Raw genomic sequence first — 21945 nt, 5'->3', positions numbered from 1 at the left:
AGATTTTTTTTAGAAATAGGTGAAATAATGTAGTATAGTAAGAACAATTTATATAACATCTCAAATCTTGAGACTTACTCTCTCACAAGTACATACAGAAGAAACAGATATGTGTTTGAGTTTTCATGTGGCAAAGCTGTGAAATAGTTCCTAACTTCTGTAGATTTTTTTTCTCCTTTTGTGGAATACAAATGAAGTTTCTCTTAGATACATCTTTCTTCTGGGGTCTTTATCAAATCTTAAAGCTGCTTTTCCTCAGTTTGTCTTCAGGTCACTGCTGCTCCTGGGACACTGATACTAGATTGAGTGAGAAGTCTAAATATTTCAAACTTTTAAAGTTTTCCAGGTCATTCTTTGAGTAATAGGGAAGAAGAAACAAAGACTTTTTTTCTCTCCTTCATGTAATTCTTTTTTTCAAGGGTTAAAAGAAAGACTTCACCATTGGGCTGACTGATTATTGAAATGCCAAGTTTTGAATTGGTTTGATGGCTATTTGGAACCCCACAAGGCAGGACCAACTCTCCTCAACCAAGTCGAAAAACATTCTTGTGTGTCAGCATTTGCTTTTATCCAATAGTTCAAAAGCACTTTATTCCTCCTTTTGTGTTTTTTTTTTTAATACATGTAGTTTATGACTTTGATTTGATTTGATAAAGATACATATGTATGTGTGAATCTAGACTCTGTTCACAGCTTTTTAAGATGTCTGATTGATTCTGTGGAGAAATACTGATTTTCTGTATTTAATTAGACTAAAGTATTACACCCTAATAATATCATAATGTCAGAGTAGGTATCTATGTAAACTCATTGACAGTAGGATTAATCATCTCTTTCTTTTTCTCCTAAAGATCTAGGCTCATACCTTATACTTAGTAAGTTTCTATATAAACATTATGAATTAAATCATAAATCAGTCTAAGCAAGAAGTGAGATTTAGTTGAGATCAGAAACTAGACATGTGGAACTATGAAAATAGGATGCTAAGACTAGTTTATGTTTAACAGTATTTAAGTGCAACTCTCAGCAGAATTCACTCAATTCTAATATCTCTATCCAAAATGACAACAACAAAAACTTCCAAGTTTCTGTTGGTATGTTGTCCTGTGTAAACTTTTGATTTTTTTTACTCATTAAATCAATATTTTGAGTCCTTAATCAAACTCTCCCTTTAAAACAATCAAACTTTGATAAGTTAAACTTTTGACAATTCTGAACAAAATGCATATTTTTACTTTTTAAAATAATTTATTCAAATTTCAAAATAAGGAAATATGGACAGTTTAGTTTCTGTTAAGTTTCATGGTAAATGCATTCCTAACTTAAGGAAGCAGTTGTTTTTATTGTTTATTTTCCTAGGAATTTGATATGCCTCAGACAATTTTCCTCTATTTCTTTTAAATATTTAAAAAATTAAGTATTTTTAAAAAGTTAATCTGATGTTTTTAATCTATTCATCATTTCTGAAATCTTGTAAAGACTTCATTGTTACCCTTGTAGATGCTGGCCTTTATAGCTGGACCAATTACTTCTTCAGCACCTTAACTCCCCCTTCAGCACACCTTCACAAAGCTACATCAGGTTCAAGGAATGCTTTGGATCAGCATCCACTCCAAAACCACAGCTAATGATTCTCTATCAATGTTTATTTTACCATTTCAACTAGATGACAGCTAGCTTAAAAGATAATTAAATAGCATAGTTTGAGAGCAAACACATGTGGTAGGGGATTCAGGAATAGGGAAAACACATTCCTGGATTAATTCATACTTTTAGTATAGCATCTCAGGTAGAAGTTCTCTCCCCTACTATTGTTTGATGATCCCTAAAGCACCTTTACAACTATCTGCTGTTCCCTCAAGGTCAGACTATACAGTAGATTATCTATTGCTCATTATTGCCATCTTCTGGTCTTCTGCTACACAGTTGTTCTCCCATAGTGAGAGGAATCTTTAAATTCTTTTCTCTTAATAGTTCCAAGGAATAGCTCAACTCTTTATGATTCAGATTATAGCCATCCAGAAAAGCACAGGCATTAAATCTAAATTTTGAATTACCGAATTTGTTTTCTCTTCCTGATCCAAGTCTTTTTTATTTTTTTTTTTTTTGCACACTTGGAATTTGAAAAATTCCTTTAGCTCTTTTCTAATTTTACAATACCAATTATGATTCATGCATACCATACTCTAAGAGCAAGATTGAAAGGAGATTAGTAAAACTGATGACTTTGGCCAAATACCCAGTTAATAACATAATTGTTTCTCTCCATAAATTCTTAACAAAGGAGCATATTGTATCAAAAGAAGAATAAATAATTCCTCCCATCTATAGGAAATTATTTCTCTCAAAATGGTTCCCAAACTTAGGAGAACTACTCCTCACATGACAATTGAAAAACCATAATTTTGGGATTGGGACATAATCTAAAGGCTCCTTTGCAGTTATTTATTTTAAATTCAACACACATTTTCCTAAATTCAGCACACATTTTCTTAAATTTTCTTAAAATTTATTAAAAGAAATTTTCTTAAATTTCTTAAATATTTCTTAAATATCTGTATTAAAAAATACAGATAAAGGTGGCTTGAGACAATCTATTAATTAAAAATTTTTTTGAACATTAAATGCCTATTATGAGTTTGGGGTCTTACAGGCAGAGGGAACATGGTGGAGGAACTCCATTTCATGTAGTTGACCTGAATAATAAAAAAAAAATTCTCATCTACTTTTTATAGATTTTATTGTGCAGATGGAGTTTTGGGAGCCATTGGCAGTTAGAGGGGATAAAGGTGAATCACAAGGGCTGATCAAGGAGGAGCTTTGATAGGTAAGAATAATAAGAAGTTGATACTGAATAGAGAGCATTTATCAACATGGCTTCATCATAAGCGCAGAATTTTTAGGCTGGATTCAAACACTTGCCTTTTGGAATGAGATATCAATTACACCTATATTTGACTCACATAAACTATAAACAAAAGTAAAATCCCACAGTAATGAAACATGAAGAACTCTTGGCTAAGTTACACGGTGTCAAAATAGGAAATAGTGATTTCTCCAATAACGCTAAGCTTTTGCTGCCGAAAGATCCATCATTTCCTAGATGATAAGCTCCTAGCCTGCTGCAAATGCATCTCAAGATTAAATTGTTTCCTAAAGAATTAAATAAATTAGTATATTACTCTAGCCACCTGATTCAGAACTGGGTGTTTCTAGAAGAAAATATAGATTTTTCACTTAAAATATCATTGAAATATCAAGAAAATTTAATTGGTTAAGCAAAAATAATCATTAAAGTCTTTTAAATTATTATTAGTGTATTTGATATGTTAATATATTTATAATTTTAAAAGAAAAGATTTTGGCTAATTGCATTTTAATTAATATATAAATTGATGTTTTATTGTCTTTTATGAATGAAGATGTTTTTTCAGATTTCTTATGCTAAATGGTATAATATTTTTAAGAATAATAAATGCTTCTTATGAGTAAACCAAATCAATTTTGTTTTCTAATTTTATTTTATGCATTCCATAAATCATTATTCTTTGAAAAATAATATAAATTCAATACAAGGAAATACTGCAGTCATATGTATTATTCAACTAGAAGATATTAAGACTAGTAGTCCTTTATATTTCTAGTTTACCTTCTTGCTGTCATTTGTTTTTTTTTTTTAATGTCCTATATTTCATAAAGTATGACATTCAAATATCTGTTAAAAAGATATGACTCATTGTTCTTTTCTTTAGCTTCAAATACATGGCTCTCTAAATTGAGGACTCCTATAAAAACATAATAAATAATAAATGGACTTAAAGCAAAAAAAAAAGTTTAGTATTTAAATCATATTATTTATTCATTTTGATTCTCTAGAGATTGAACCAGTGTTTTAAATTTGCTGAAATATTAACTCTAACCATAATATAAATATTTGTATTAACTCCAAATAAATTTTAAAATATAGAGAAAAACAACAGAAATAGCATCTAACAATGAATATACTGATGAAATGGAGAACAGTTATGATAGAAAAGGACTCAGAGGTTCTATTCCTTCTCATTCAGATTGACCTTGAACAATCTATTAACTTCCTCATTTGTAAAATGAGTTCATCGTTCTGATGTACTTCCCAAGAATGTTGCTAAAATTAATCAATAATAATAACAATAACAATAATGATAGTTTGGATTTATGGGGCATCTTTGTTTTAGAATCAAAGGTTTTTATAGATACTATTCCATTTATCTTTAAGATATTCCTTTGAGGAAATCAAAGGGAGACATTTTTATTCCCATTTCATTCCTATAAATCTGCTTAGATATTGTGATATAACATGCTAAAATTAATTTTAAAAGTTTATTATAAATTAATAATTAAGTGCATTCTGCAGTTCATGGCAACACTCTAAAGATACTGTGTTTATATCTTATGCTATCTTTCTGGTAGTAGAACAGCAGAGAAAAATATTTATCCTTGATATTTTCTCTCTAAACAAGAGAGAAATTTGTCACAATGCTTATTACATGCCTTTTTACCCTCACAATGGAAGAACCTCCAAACTAGCTTTCAGAAATGGTCTAATGAGACTATACCAATCATCCCTCAGATGAGCTAGTACCAGATATCAGGAGTCTATCAAGCAGAAAGTAGCCCTCAACAAAAAATCCCACGTCTTATAGCCTCCCACCCTCATATGGTCAAAAATGTTCAGAACTCTCTTTAGTAGTTGATTTCATGTCCACTCTTGTTTTAGAGAGAGCTCTCTAATAGAGCCAATTGTGCCCCAAATGCAGTGGAAACTCCCATATTGGTAGCTACTGGGAAAGCCTCTCAGAGGACATAGCAGCCTCAGGGCTTATGGTACCAGCTATAACAGATGGCTCTTTCCATATGCTACAGAACTCTGGCTTAACACCTGGGTCCTAAAGGTGCCCAGGGCAATGCTAATTGCATAATTGCTGGTTGTTGTACCCTATAATCAAATAATATATATGTATATATTCATATAAGGAAATCTTAGGTCAGATATTGTTAAATTAAAGAATTATATGAATGATTTGAGGAAAATGTTTTGTGGCTTGGTGATGTTTCTTTCTACAGCCTATCCCTTGTTTATCTAGGAATTATAGCTATGTGTACCTGCCCTTAGGAAAAATGTAGATTTTTTCAAGTAGAAATAAATCAATGTTATTTTAGTAAATGCTACTCTAATTTTTAACACCAATATAAATGGTTTTGGCATTACATTAAAATGAAATTTAAGTTTCACAAAGGAAACTTTTTCATGAAGTCTGTGGTCATCCATCTTGAACCCAAAGCATGTAGGAAGACATAGGTAGAAGTATATTAAATCTGACAAATGACCTCCCATGTGCAAAGGAGGAAATAAAGATTCATTCTCCGTGTTTGTGAGATCATTTTGATGAAGGGAAGACTAATTGAGGATGACATACATTCTAAATCTAATTCAAATCAGCATTTTTACATGAAGACTCATCACATTTCCAATGGTATACTCTTCCATAAAACAGCTTAGTAAAGACATTTTGAATTTGATTCTGGGAATTTTTTTAAATGCTTCATCAGAACTGACATTTTTTGTGGTAATGAGTTTCCAATCATTGTATTAGTACAAACGGAATACCTGTGGTATTTTACATCTTTTACAAAAGGAAGCATTCTTCTTAGCATAATTAAGTCTCAGGCTGCAGAGAAAATTGTGATAATATGCGATTATGTTTAGGAAACATGTGGGGAAAATGCAAACACAGGATTTCTTTTTATAAAAGCAAATCACCTTGAAATGGCTATAATATTAGATTATGAATGATTCATCCAGTAGCATTCCCAAAATAATTATCTTCTAAGAACAAATAGTATTAATGTTGTTTTAAAAAGTGAAAAGGCAATTGCTAGCTTTCTTTTTGATCTATAACCCACTCCAACTCAGGTATAAGGTTATTTTTATTAACACATATTTAATAATTTAACTTCATTAAAAAAGACCTTCCTCATTTGATGTTATTAGTTTATTAATGCTACAAACTCTAATTTTTGTAATTTACAAAAAGTCAGAATTTTGAAATCAGATAAAAGAAAGAGTGTCTCATTTTTTTACTCTCAACCAAAACTAGAGGATAACCTTTTACTGAGTAATTAAAAGGAAAATAAAACTCCACAAATTTATTACCATTAAGACATGCTTTCTTTTTTTATCATAAGTAGTTGTAGAAGTAAACATAAAGTCTGCAATAGAAAGAATGCTGAAATTTATTCAAAGAATCTGGGTTATAAACATAATTGTGTCACATAGTATACTTGGGCAAGTAAACTTGGGCACATGACTGGAATTCAGTTTTTTTCTATATAAAATGATGCAATTGGATTAAATGACATTAAAGTTCTCATCTAATCGTAAATCTCTATTTTGTGTGCAAGGAGAATGAATAGTGGTAATAATTCACATTACATTTCCAGAACATCTATACTAGTGTGCTGTTTCCTACTCAAATTGTAACCACTGGGGATTTCTTCCCTCCTTCTCTCTCTAACACCATACCTCCCACCATCTACAGTAGCAATAGCTGCAAAAAATAGCAACAATTAGAAACAACAAAAAAATGACAGTGGTGCATTGAAAAAGATGCTGGATTTGGAGGCAGAGGGCTTGAATTTGAATGATGGCTCTACCATTGTCTATTGTCTATAAAATTGGTCAACTCACTTACACTAAACCTCAGTTTCTTAAATATAGAATGAAGAAACTGAATTGAATGAACCAACATAACATTTACAAGTCTAAATTTATCATGCTATAAACAATCATCATTAAACAATGAAACAAAACAAAACTTTTATTTTAGATTCAGTTATGGGAATGTGATCCTTTTCATGGTGAAATCAATTTGGCAAGAAATGTGACATATTTCCACAATGAATTTGTAGATTCAGTATGGAAATTGATATGGAAAACTCATGTGCTTAGAAATTAAATTATTCATTCCAGGTGAAAAATTGTGATTTCTGAAACTTTGAAGACTTGTTATTGCAAGTACAGAATTCTTTTCAAGAACTCTTCTTACTCTACCAGTAACAATAATAAACATTTAGACCTAAATGGATTGGAAATTTCAGGAGCTTCTGGTTTCTTAAAATTATTTGTTTTAATTGAATGGATTAATTTGAATGATGTCACTGAAGTAAATGTGAAGTGTAAAAGAGGAACTAAAGGAAGATATCAAAAACATATAAAAGCAAGAGGAAATATTCTTAATCTGAAATTTGGGCATCAGGTATGTTCTCGGCCAGTCAGACTTTTTAGGGTTCTCCCTTTTTGTAGTATAAAACTTAGATGCTAGGCTAAGAAGTGTAAACAAGTCTTCTGAAGTAACTAAGTAGTCATTAAGAAAATGATATAAATTTTCCATTAAATATAATAGGAGGTGGGAGAGCAAGAATTTGGGTTGGCTTCTCTGCTTGACTTCAGCTCTGGAGCAAATTAATAGTTCAATGCAGAACAAAATATATACAAAACAAAATAAATTAAAGAGAGAAAGAAATTATGAGACAAAGTCATCTTCCCAAAAAAGAATTTTGAGAATATAAGACAATCAAATTTTGTTATGAATATGAATGTGCAAGAAGAATAGATATTGTGAGTTCTACTGGCTCTACTTGCCGCTTTCAGATCTGTCCCAGCCTGTTTTCCTTAGCAAATGAAGAGAATCTGGAAAATGGAGAGTGTTCTGGAAGGGTAAATATAGGCATCACAGGGCTTGAAAGGGGCTTACTAAACTAAAATAAAATTAGTAGTAATATGTGATCAAGGAGTCTGAGAGCTGCAATATAGAAAATATAATAATTTCAGACTTTGCATCAAGACTACGAAACCATGCCCTGCCTAGCAATCAGCAAAAGCAAAAAAAGACTCTCAAATTAAGAATATCATTTTTTCTTTAAAAAAGTTTTATTAATATTCTTTGTCTAACGTTGATTTAAAAATCAGTTCCAAATTTTCTCTCACCTTCCAGCTCCTACCCATGACTATTTGAGAAAGCAAGTAATGATATACATTACTGTACATATTATATTATATATATATAATGCGCATTATTATAATATTGCTTTTAGAAAATACAGTTTTTATTGGTTTTGATCTTTTCAATTTGCATCAATTCATATAAGGCTTCCCAGGTTTTTCTGAAATCATCCTTTTTATCATTTGTTATAGCACAACAGAATTCCATTACAGTTATATACCATAACTTGTTCAGACATTCTTCACTTGATAGACATATCTTCAATTTCCAATTTTTTGTCACCAGAAAAAAAGATCTGCTATAAATATTTTTATGCATATGCACAGTTTTACAGCATTTTGGATATAGTTCCAAATTGTTTGGCAGAATAGTTTGAACTGTAACCAGTTCATGATTTCACCAAGTGAATTAGCATCCAAAATTTTCATATCCCTTACAGCATTTGTTATTTTCCTTTTCTATCATATTAGTCAATGTGATAAGTGTGAGGTGATAACTTGAGTTGATTAATTTGCATTTATCTAATCAATAGAGATTTGGAGCATTTTTCATGTGATTATCAATAGCTTTGATTTTTTCTTCTGAAAATTTCATGCTTATATCCTTTGATCATTAATCAATTGGAAAATACCTCTACCTAAAAACCAAACCAAACTAAAAAAAAAAAACAAAAAAAAAAAACCTTAACTCAGCTCGGAACTTAACTCAGAAGTCCCTTTTCAGAGTAACTTGGCATAAAAATTTCTTCCCATTTTTCTGTGTTTCTTCTAATTTAACTGTATTAGGTATGTTAGAGTAAAAACTTTTTAATTTCAAATGATCAAAATGATCCATTTTACTTTCTGGGATCCTCTCTATTGCTTTTTTCATCATATAAGGAATATCTTTCTTTAAACCAATTTTCCTCATGTTAACCTTACCCCAAGATTTCAATCTCCTATCTAACAATATTAGAAAAAATCTTTTTTTATTTTCCATTACACATTTGGATATTTATTTTCATTCTTTTGACATTTATTTTTTTTCTTTAGTTACATTTAACAAAAAAAAAAAAAAAAAAAAAAAAAAAGGATCTCTGAAACTTGATGAGCTGATTACCTCTTCCTAAATGCTTTAATTTACATCTCTGCTTTTGTTATACATTCTTGAAAACAACAAATCATTCCTCTTCCTACAGAAATATGCAGGTCCCTAAGATTCCTTCCTACTCATTAAATATCCAAGTTGCCCTTCTTTTCCTTTTTCTTAATATTGTCTTTAATTCTGCCTACAAACAAGTTTTCTACAGATGATAAACTAAGAATTGGAAAGGATATTAAATTGATGTGCTTAATGGAGATCTTAAGTCATATCTTTTTCTTCTTTATTTTGAGAGAACAATCTCATGGACTGAATTGTTGGTTGTGTTGCCTAACTCAAAGTTATGTTTAGCATCATTAATAATAATGCACATCAAAACCAAAAATAACTACTTCCAGTGTAATAAAGAGGGTCTTATCCTTGGAAACTAAACAATAATAGTATGAGACCAGAATATAGAGTGACCTGTATCAAGAATGGTCACATATGAGAACCTTTGTTTTGAACTGGATTTAAGATTTTTGAGCTGCTATCTGCTGACAAGTTTTAGGAATTGAATTATAGCACTATTTAATTTAAGTCCAAAAGTATTCATTAAGTACCTAATGTGTTCCAAAGAATGTATCAGATGTAAGCAATTAAAAGACAGAAGTGTAGCAATCCTTTTTTCAAATAAGCTTACCTACATAATTTGGGCTACATAACGGAATATTATAGAAAATTAAATAGAAATATAGACCAAGTAACTTTGGGAGGAACATGCTAGCAATTGTAGGGATAAGGAAAACTTTATTTTGTAGGTGATACTTGACCTGAGCTGTGTAGGAAGCTGAGGTAGGAAGGAAACAACATTCTTCTAGTCATTCAAGTTAATAACCATGGAGTTAATCTTATGTTTTGGCTTTTTTTGCAAGCCTAACATCCAGTTGTTTATCTGAACTGTGAAGGAAGGAATTGAGGATAGAATACATTCTAGTCATGGAGGACAGAGAATTTAGATAAAATTAGTCACAAGAAATAACACTGGGGATGTATACAAGAGGAATAGCAAACAGGTCATTTTGGCTGGGACATAGAATAAATGAAGTAAAATAATTTGACATAAACCTAAAAAGATAGTTTGGAACAAGACTGCAAAAGGCTTTTAAAAAGATATATTTGAATTTTATCCTACTGTAGAGAAGGAGCCATTTCTTTACCAGAGGAATGGTGTGTTGTTTAGGAAAATCAATTTGGCAGATATATTTGAAAAAAAAAGAGAAACTTAAGGTATCAAGATAAATCATGAGTTCACTGTAAAAACACAGGCAAGAAATGATAAAAACCATGAACTAAGATAATGGTTTTGTAAATAGATAGGAGATATATCTAAGATGAGTAATGGAGATAGAATTGACAATTGTTGGCAAATTGAGTGAATGTGAAAAGTAAAGAAGAGACAGGAGTAAGATATGATTCCAAGACTATGAATCGGGCAATTAGAAGGATGGTGTTATATTCAACAGAAATCATGAAATGGAGAAGGGGGGAGAATATGTTTCGGGCAAATTGAGTTTGAGAGACCTAAATTATAACCAATTGGAGATGTCCAACTGTTAGCTTGTGATAGATTACCTGGAAGAGAAAGATTAGCCCCAAAACCTTAGTCCTGGAAGCCATATACATAGAGGTAATAATTGTAACTATGGGAACTAATGAGATCAATGAAAGAGTACAATAAGAGGGAAGAAGAAAGATTCAGTTACAAAATCTGGGCATGAAATAAGGATGGAAATTCTGCAAAGGAGACTAAAAAGGAAAAGTCAGATAGAAATGAGAAATAAGAAATCAGTGAATCAGTGTTTTGAAAATCTGAGGAAGAGAGAGCACCAAGCAGTGTTAAATGCTGCTAAAAGGGCAAGAAACATAAGTTCTAAAAACAAAAACAAATAAAAATCTGATGTGATAAGTCATATGTCATTGGTAAGACTGAAGAGAACATTCTTAATTAAGTGAGATTCTCTTTTTTCTCTTCAAGGATCATTTCAATTTCCATGTTCTATAGGGTTTTTAGAACTGTTGTACTTTGTACCTCTTTTTCATCAATATTTTCAATGATAGCAATTTTGATTATAAATCTAGATTTGATTTGATTGAAGTTTGTCCTGAAACTAAATTACAGTGTGGCCTCAAATAGTGAGACATATACTCTTATTAAGATTATTGAGGTAAATTAGAACATAATAAGGAGAAAATGATATTTGATACTAAGATAATATGTTTGGAAATTTATGAGTCAAATCTGATTTGAAATCCAGTTTCAGAAAAATTTTGGCTGTGTGATTTTAAATAAATCTCATCTACAAAGATGTAGCCTTTTTTTTTTTGATCCAAGTTCTTTATCTGTAAAATGGGATAATAATGACACCTGTCTCAAAAGGTTTTTGTGAGGATCAAATAGCATTATACTTGGTAAAGACTTAGCACAGTGCCTGGCACATAGTATGCACTATATAAATGTTAGTTATTATTATTTTTATTAAATGTTAGCTTTCTGATTCTGGATTTTGAATGTAATTGGTATAGAATGTCAAAATGATAGTTATATAAGAGAATTCTAAAATCCATTCAAATGATTTAATATTATTTGACTGAAAAAAAAAGCTTTATATTGTGTTTTAGAAATCCATAATATTGGGGCAGCCAGGTGGTGCAGTGGATAGAGTATCAGTCCTGAAGTCAGGAGAACCTGAGTTCAAATCTGACCTCAGACACTTAACACTTCTTGGCTGTGTGACCCCAGGAAAGTCACTTAATCCCAATTGCCTCAGAAAAAAAATCATAATATTATTATTTATTAGTAGTGACCTAATTTTTTCTTATTTTGGGGGGGAATCCATTATATAAGAAATGCTATTAACTTTAAAAATGACACCCAGAAGAGTGTTGCGATTCTACCATTAAAAAAAAAAAGTAACTTCTCCTTTAGTCTTGATGCTGCTAGATTAAGAATTGAGCTGTTAGAAAATTGGTTCTCAAAGTTTCAAAACATATTTTTGATAGGGTATGTTTTTTTTTTAAATGGGGAAAAAAAGTTTTTAGGACTTTCTTTTTGGTGAGGATTATAAGATCTTATCAGCCCTGCTGATAGTATACTATAAACAAATACAGTTAACAAAATTAGGACTACTCCTAGTCAAAATAAGGAAATTCACAATTTTAGTAAAAGAGCTCATTTTAAGTGATATTGTTTGACCATTGGTTATGAATATTTAAAAAATTTACCCATTAACAAATGATATGTACTGAACTTATACCTTTGTACCAACTTAATATAATATTAGATCTTAGGTTCAAAAATTTTATTTTTGCCTTAAGGATTAATAAATAATACATATTGGAGGTTTAGGTAGCCAGTATTTTTCTGGGGTTTTGAGTATTCGTTGTATATGTGAAACTACATAATGTGGCTATTCTTAATGTATAAATGAAAGAGAAATAAGATGGTTTTATACATATATATTATTATTGCAACATGAGAAAAATCAATAATTATCTAACTCTAAGCTATAATTAGTGAAATTTTGATATTCCAAGGTAAAACTCTCTTGAGAGTATAATTGATTATTCTGAGTTTTGGTTTTAGGTTTGTTTAACACCCAATAGTAATATATTGTATGCTATCCAAAGGAAATGCAGATTAAGAACTGTGAAAGGTAGATATCTGCACCTGAGAAAATTGAAGGGGTGACCTTGTGTATAGAGCTTCTTGACTCAGTTTTCCTACATGCTATTTCCTTTCTGAATAGGAAATTTCCCCATTTGGCTAAATCTAAGCCTATCTATGACACCTTGCAAATATTGTGTATGTATGGCGGTCTATGAACTATGAACCTCACATGAAGCCAAACAGAGCCAATTGAGTTTTCCCCCGGTATGGCTTATATTAGATCAGTCTATGTTCCTAAAGGGACAGTCTTTGATATTGCCAGAATCATATCCCTACTTTTTCCTTTCTTAGCAATGGTTTAAAAAGCAAGGCAGATAAACTGTAGAACATTTTGCTGTTGTAATATTAAATATTTTAAGTAATATAGTAATAACAAAAATGTGCTACTATAATATAATGTGACTAAAAGATCTTCCTTACTATTTTTAATCTGAATTTGTGGTTAACTTTGTATTCTAAGCAACCAGATAAAATGAATTCTTAAACTTGCTATCCCCTTGCTGATAGATTAGATCTTTAAAGTATCTTATTCTTTCAAGATAATTTGAGGATAATATATGTTCTCAATAAATAGTTATATGAAAAAGATGTAAAAGTTTTTAAAATTAATAGAATAGTTAACTTTGCATAAGCAATAAGACTATACTAAGACGTATGTCTTAGATATACATACGTGTGTGTGTGTGTGTATTATATATGTGTATGTATTCTATTGGCTTCCAAATATTTCTAATGGTAAAAGCTTTGAATATTTTTCAATAAGTTCTCAAAATTTGATAAAGGATTTTGTACATAGATTTATATTTAAAAATTGAAAATAAAATTTTAAATCATATTTCCCCCAATTCTTGTCTCTCTCTGGTAATGTGTTTTTGTAATTAGTATTTCATTTTTTTCCAATTAAATATGAAGGTAGTTATCAATATTCATTTTTGCAATATTTTAACTTCCAAATTTTTCTTCCTTATTCCCTTCTCTTCTCCTCCAAAGACACCAAGTAATCTAATATAGGTATATATGTGCAATCATGTTACACACATTTCTACATTAGTTATATTGTTTAAAAAAATCAGAACAAAAGGGAAAAACAATGAGAAAATAAAAATAAAACATAAAAATGGTGAAAACAATATGCTTCAATCTGAATTCCATAAATTTTTCTCTGGATGTGGATAGCATTTTCTATCATGCATCTTTTAGATTGTTTTTGCTCATTGTATTGCTGAAAAGAATTAAGTTTATGTTAGCTGATCATCACAGTTTTCTGTTATTGTGTACAATTTTCTCTTGATTCTGTTCACTTCACTTACAATACATTCACGTGAGTCCAGATTTTTCCAAAATCCGCTTGTTCATCATTTCATTATTCACAATATACAATATCCATTACATTCACCATTCTCCAAATGATGGGCATTCCCCCACATTCCAATTCTTTGCTTCCATAAGAAGATCTTCCATAATTTTGTACATGTAGCTCTTTCTTCCTTTTTATTATCTATTTGGGATATAGAGATCATAGTGGTATTGTTAGATAAAAAGATATTCACAGTTTGATAACCCTTTGGGCATAGTTCCATATTGCCCTCCAGAATGGTTGGATCCATTCACAACCTCACCAACAATGCATTAGTATCCCAATTTCCCCACATCATCTCCAACATTTATCATTTTCCTTTTCTGTCATATTAGTCAATCTAATAGGTGTGAGGCAGTATCTCTAATAATATTAAGAGACTGAAAGTTTCATTTTTTTAAAGTCATGTCCTCAAAGATCCTTTTTAAGACACTTTGCCAGTCTGTTGATGATATTATTAATAGGGTTCCAATAAAGACAGAAAGAACAAGTGCTATGTAAAAACTGAAATTCTCAGTTTCGGGTTATGGGCTCCTAATTTGATGTTTCACATATATTTGTGTTAGTAATGTGATTAGCTTCAAGAGCTGGTTTTCAGCACTTGAACTTATTACTGGAAAACCTAACTTAGCGGGCTGAACTTAATTGTATAGAATCTTGTTACTGGCAGATTTTTGTAGAATTACTAAGGACTTGGAGTAGAGAAGTACATCTGCCAGGGAGAACTATCTTTCCTGAAGATGAAGTCTATTTCAGAATGTCCAAGGACCAGATGATTAAATGAGACATATGGGACTCAAAATGTGCTAATTAAAAGGTCATCCAGACTAGATTACAAGGAGAAATGATGTCATTTGATATTGATGATCATTATTATATGATTTTAAATTTTTTTTGGTTTGATGGCATTTATGTTTGCCTACAAAAGTAGTATGCCCTAAATTGTCTTATTTATTTTTCAGGGATCAAGGTTATTCCTCCTGTGACTTTTTGGTCAACTGAAACTTCTTCTATTTGTATAAATCTCACATTAGCAACTGTTATCAGCTTGATGTTACTCAGGTAGAATCCAAAGTGTAGTTGAAAGCTCTCAAAATTATTTAATTATACTCTAGCTAACTGTATAAGAGAGGATTTTTTTTTCTGATACTAATTTTTCTTGGTTACATTACTAAAATATAAATGCCCCCCTCTCAAATTAGTCCATTATGAGTCTTCTAAGTAGTTTAATCTTTAACTTGACTTAGTTTACTTAGAGAGTCTGTTTAACAAGGTTTGTCTCTTTCAGGGATATATAAGACTCCACTTTAGTAAGTTTGTTAAACTTTTATGACATTGAGGGAAACATGGGATTATGATGTTTTGTGATACTTATGACCATACTACACTTGTTTCCTGTTGTAAGTTTAACCCCTCTGTTTTAGAACCTCTGAGACTTAATCAATTTGATCCTTCTTACCATAAGACCTTGAAGAAAGTTTGTCATTAATCTGGCCCATACCCCTCCTTAAATGAATTACATCAAGTTTTAGATAAGATGGATAACAAGGGGGATTATTTCATTGATTCTGGTTGTGTTAATGAAATCCTTTGAATGTTTTAGTCCACTTTTTGCTTTTATAATTGTTTTTTTTTTCCTAATATGGAAATGCTGGGCTTGAAAAAGGCCAAAAGGAGGAAATTGTGGGGGAAATGATTAATTATATTGTTTGGAAGATAGTATAAGTATACTATTTAAATCCAAACTTTTGTGATTGAACTTTGTCCATACCCAGTGTCCACACCACACTCTTGACCTGTTAATTTTCTAAGAATCAGAGATGGCTACTAGATATTTCTGATTTCTTTAGATCCAGGAACCACATAAAGCATTCTTGTTTTGGATTACTACACACAGTAACTACTGAGGAATCCACCCTAACCTTCTCTTTTGAGTTCGACATACTAATCTTAATCTGTCATGCTATCAGGCTGCTCTCTCAGCAAAATTGCTTACCTGCATATGTGGGGTTCATGAGATTCCTGTGTGAGAAACCTTTGACAAAATCCTATATAATGTAAATCTTGCACAATCTGAGTAAAGAACTTTTTCTGGCTCATTCTCTTCCACTAAATACCCTAATAAATTTCTTTCTAAAGTTTTTCACATTTGGGGGTCTATTTTGCTGACAAAATAATAATACTAATAGTAGAAGTACTCAGAGGACTATCAGAAGCAGAATCAGTTATAACAAAAATAGTTATTATTTAACTTCATTATAATTTAAAAATTATAAGTATAGTATGACAGGCAGTCTCAGAGGCAGAAAGCACCAAAGAAGCAGACACTCCAAAAAACTATTTATTATTCTCCATGTCCAACAAATATTATACCATTAAAGAAGAAAACAAACTAGCTTGAGTCTAGACTGTCAGTTTAGGTTCCATCCCAGTTTCCTCAACACACTTTCACTCAAGCTGAACAAATTAATTGCAAACAAACACTGCTTTTAGCAAATTTCCCTTGAGCTGGGAGAGTCCATTTAAAATCAGACGTGGATGGTTTGGGTGATCCAAGAGCAGTTTGAGGGTGCCGCTTTAAGAAAACTTAGTCATTCATGATCTCCTCAGGAAACTCAAAGGGTGAGAGGCCCAATATTATATCTATCTTAAGATGCTCTACTTGTAATGGTTCTATTGTTCTTTTAAGGCTTCATTTATTCTTGACAGAAACAATTATGTGAAGTAATTATATCTAAAGTCAGGCAGTGTGCAGTGTTCAATTTGGAAGGTAAAGAGCATTGTTTGACTGTTGTTACCAGGCACATTCCTGATAGAGAACAAATGCTTATATCAATAGGAATCATGCACTCCGTAATTTATTCTTTTATTCACATATGCTGTTATCATAATAAGTGCCAGGTTAACCATCTTAAACATGGGGACAAAATTACCAGGATAACAGCAATGAGAGAAAAAGCAATAGAGTTGCAACTCATCAGTATTTCGTTCACATGGCACATTCTTTTATAGGCTTTTTTTTTTCTTTCTTGCATGACCAAGTGTTGCATAATTGGTTAGGGAAAATTTATCCCTGAGATAGCTAAACAAGATCGAAAGGGCAAAGGTGTTGGTATATGAATTGACCAATATTCAACTTGGAAACAATTAATAATTACTGGAATAGATCCTGTGAAGTGATAAGATACTCCATGTATGTAAGTTAAGAGAAAGTAGTCACTCTTTTTTAACCATATGAGGACAATTTAGAAAATCACTACTTTTGTCTATTAATGTTTCTATTGAGGTTTAAAAGAGAACCCATTTCCCAAAATGCCTAACATATAATCAGACAAATTGTCTTAGTGGGTACCTATCTAAGAATACATAAATGCCTGAGTTTAGCACAATTTTATTCAAAGAAGTATTTCCCTTGCTTTCATATTCCTTAATATTCTGGCTGGATAGGAACCAGGGGAATGATAGTGGTTTGATAGCCCTGATCCTTAAATCTCAAAGATAAACTTGGTTCAATTTCTAGAATCTCCTCACTCTATGAATTTGGGTAAATGACTTAGCCTTAACACATCAATAAACCTATTGACATAATAGGAAGATGTATTTAATTACCTCATTGAACTTCTGGAAGAAATGTTGTATAAGTTAGACTCTTTAAGAAATGTCAGATTTTTATCATACTGATACAAAGTATCATTCAGTTATAAGAAGTCAATAATTCTGTCATGATAAAAACGATCCTTGGTCATCCTTGGTATAGCAGAAGAAAATAAAAACTGCAATATCATAGATTTTAGTGATAAGGGTTGTCTAATACGATCTCTTCATTTTGTATATGAGTAAAGAGCCAGAGATGTCAGTTGATATGTTTACACAGGTAACAGATGGGAAAGAGAGAGAGACTTTGAACTCAGGCCTATATTTAAATCCTAAAGCTTCCATTGTGACACTCCTCCTGATTATATCAATCTCTGGAAAACAAAACAAAACAAATTATTAAACAAAAATTTTTAGGGGCTAAGTTGAAATGTCAACCATAGGAAACAATTTTCCTGGGGTCTATAAGAAATGTTAAAATATGAAAAGTATTTTTTTGTTCCATAAAGAAATAATTTATAAAGATTATATCACTAAACATATTCTATTATGACAATAGATTCAAGACTTAATAAATGTGAATATTCCCTAGAATGATACAAATCCTAACCAACTTAAGCCTGCCACTGATCATAACTGACAAATGTCACAAAATGTGGCCTGATAAAGAATATAAGAGCATGGGTCTATGATATGTGACATAAATGAGTGGAAGAGAGCAGAGGATATCAGATTTGAAAAAATATATAATAATGTATATTCCAAGAATACATTTCTTTTTTCTTTATCCTTTGTATTTGTTCAATTCCCTGTTTTTTTCTGTTGCTATTTTTATGATTATATATTTTATTTCATTTGTCTTATGTAATCTCTAATTTTCAACATGTTGAAGATGTATCATGGCAACCATATGCATCTCCATTGGTGTTAAGTGGTCTTCAATTTCATCTCTTTGGAGATTGTAATATTGAATGATATCAAGACACAGAATAATATCACAAGAAGAAGAATAGTTTTCATCAAGATAGTCCACATAAGCCATTGAATTTGTGAAAAAAAATTCTTTGCCTCTCTGAGTGACACAAGGTCATGGATAGCTGATTATTTGAAAAAAAATCAATAATATACAATGATTTATTTTAGTGATGCCTTTATCCTCATTTTGACTTTATTTGAATAACCAAGAAACTTCAACAATGATCTAAAGGGGGAAAAAATTTTAAAAATTGTACATTTGCTTATTTGTCATCACAAGCAAGCATCAAAAAGTATTAGAAGAAAGGTAAAGGGAATAAATCATTATTAATCATTTACACTTTATAAATATTTCATTGAATCTAACAACAACCTTGAGTGGTAGGTGAGATTTTTATTATATCTATTTTACAGTCAAAGAAAGTGAGAAAGGCAGTTTCAGTATGTACTTAGGATCACATAGCTGCTAGTGTCTAAGACTAGAGTTTAAGTTGGTCTTTTCTGACTCTAAGCTTGAGGATTTACATCTCTACACAAATTAAAAACAAACCCTCAAAATGCAGAATTATGATAAATGAAAGATATTTATAAAAAGTATTCATGCAGGATCTGGCAAAAAAGTAACTAAGTGTTATCAGGATAATTTATTTTAATATATCCTTTACTTTTGTGCTGATTCCCTGTCTGGAATAACAGTCATGCTATAAATATATCAATCATTCTTTATATTTATATGCGTGTTATTTATGTATATATATATATTTTTTCAAAATCCAGTAAAAATATCTCTTTTATTCAATTTAAGTAAGCATTTATTGAGCACCTATTTTATCCAAAACATTATACTAGGAACTAGGTGACACAAAGATAAATCAAAAACATTTCCTCTTATCAAAGGAATGCACAATATATTTATGTCATACCAAAGGTAAACATGATAAAATGTCAAAATGGGTAAAAATATTAGACATCATCACTTTACAAAAAAAGATAACTAAATCCAAAATGAATCAAATGACTTAACTTAGCTAGTGAAAAATCAGGCCTGTTCTTAGAAAACAACTGTTTTTATTTCATTATTCATTAATTATTACTATAACTCCCTCCCTCAATACTACACACACAAACACAAACACACACATAAACACAGACACACACACACACAAAGAAATAAGCACTCCTTTACTATGGTGCTGTTGGTTGGCTGGTCTTATGCCTTTATATATGAGTGATCAAAACCATTTTAACCTCCAAAAATGAACAGATACATCATACCCACATTCCCCCCAAAATCAGAAATTGGTTCTCAAATGTCATTTATCAATAATTTCCTTGAAGAGAGGGACTTTTCATATTTATCTTTTCATCATCAGTGCCAATTAAATCAAATCAGAAATATTTAATAAATGTTTAAAAGATAAATGAATTGCTTATCTAAACTTAGTGCTATATAGGTCATGGCTAAAGAGAATAGCCATGGCTTGAAATAATTGATCTATTTAATCAGCATTTATTAAATTGTTTGCATTATGCAAAAATGTGCTAGATAATGGAGATGCAAAACAAACGCAAAACATTGTTTGGTGATGTGTTGGAAATGAAAGAATACTGAACTTGAAGTCATAGGATCTGAATTCGAATCATAGTTCTGCCACCTGTATGACCACTTAAATTATCAGGAACTCACTTTCTTTATCTCTAAAATAAGATGGTGGAAGTCAATGACCTCTTCCAGCTCTCTATGATCCTTATGATAAGTTTAACTAGTCTGATGAAGCGATGACCTCTTATACAGTATAAAAAACTGAGGTCCTGGGTTCAAATGCTAGCTCTACCAATTTATACAGGTATGACTCTGTGCAAGTCACTTAACATCTCTAGGACTCAATTGAATCATTTGTGAAATAAAGGTAAACAGGTTGGTATGGTTGACTACAGTTTAAAATCCATGTTTCTGTGATCCTTTAGAAACTTTTTTTTCTAAGATAGCCAAAACCACAACAAAAGATTAAAATTTATCCTCCCAACTTTGAGGAAAGATATGGTCAGATGCACTATATCATTCAATATGATGAAGAGCCTATCCTAATAGGTGTTTCTCAAGCAGCCCACATGACTACATAGTCTCCAGTTATGGTTCATTTAATACTTGTTCATTTTAGTAACAGTTGCCTTGAAGGGGAGAAGAGAGAAAATACCTGATAGGATTTAACCTTCTGAGCTCTGAAAACCTCACTCTTTCTAAAACAAACTTCTCTCTACTTATAATTATGCCTTCCTACCTCCTTGTTTATAATTTCCTTGAGCCTATGGGATAACTTCACTATTGTATTTATTTCTCCAGGACTTATCAAAGAAATAGGTAGCATCTTCAAAGGACTTTAGCATTTGCAAAGTATTTTACTTATACATTTTCATCTGATTCTTATAATTACCCAGTGAAATAGGTATCTTTATTATCTCCATTTTGCACTTGAAGAAACTGAGGTCAAACATGTTAAGAAATCTGTCCAAGTGAACTTCTAAAGTATGATTCCATCTTTCATTTTCATGGCTATATGTTTAAAAAGATATCCACTTTGGCACCTAGTTAACTAAGAATAGAATTAGACACTGTACCTTTGAGAGAGGGAGAAAGCACAGAGAGAAATCTCTCTCTCTCTCTCTCTCTCTCTCTCTCTCTGTCTCTGGATCTCTGCCTGTCTCTCCCTGTGTCTCTCTGTCTCTGTGTGTCTCCCTGTCTCTCTCCGCCTCTCTTCTCTTTCACTTTATCTCCCTCTTTCTCTCTCTGTCTTTGTCTGTCTGTCTCTGCCTCCCTCTTCCCCCGCTCTCTGTCTCTCTGTTTCTGTCTCTGTGTGTCTCTCTGTCTTTGTCTGTCTGTCTCTCTCTGCCTCCCTCTTCCCCCCCTCTCTGTCTCTCTGTTTCTGTCTCTGTGTGTCTCTCTGTCTTTGTCTGTCTGTCTCTCTCTGCTTCTCTCTCTCTCTGCTTCTCTCTCTCTCTCTCTCTCTCTGTTTCTGTCTCTCTGCCTCTCCTCCCTCTTTCTCTCTCTCTGTCTCTGTCTCTTCTGTCTGTTTATACCTCTCTCTGTCTGTCTATCTCTCTCTCTTTCTCTGTCTCTCTCACTCTCTCTCTTTATGTGTCTGTCGTTCTGCCTCTCCTCTTTCTTTCTCTCTCTCTCTGTCTGTCTC

Source organism: Antechinus flavipes, chromosome 3 (assembly GCF_016432865.1).
Source record: "Antechinus flavipes isolate AdamAnt ecotype Samford, QLD, Australia chromosome 3, AdamAnt_v2, whole genome shotgun sequence".
Taxonomy (NCBI): domain Eukaryota; kingdom Metazoa; phylum Chordata; class Mammalia; order Dasyuromorphia; family Dasyuridae; genus Antechinus; species Antechinus flavipes.
Note: the sequence above shows the minus strand (reverse complement) of the source record.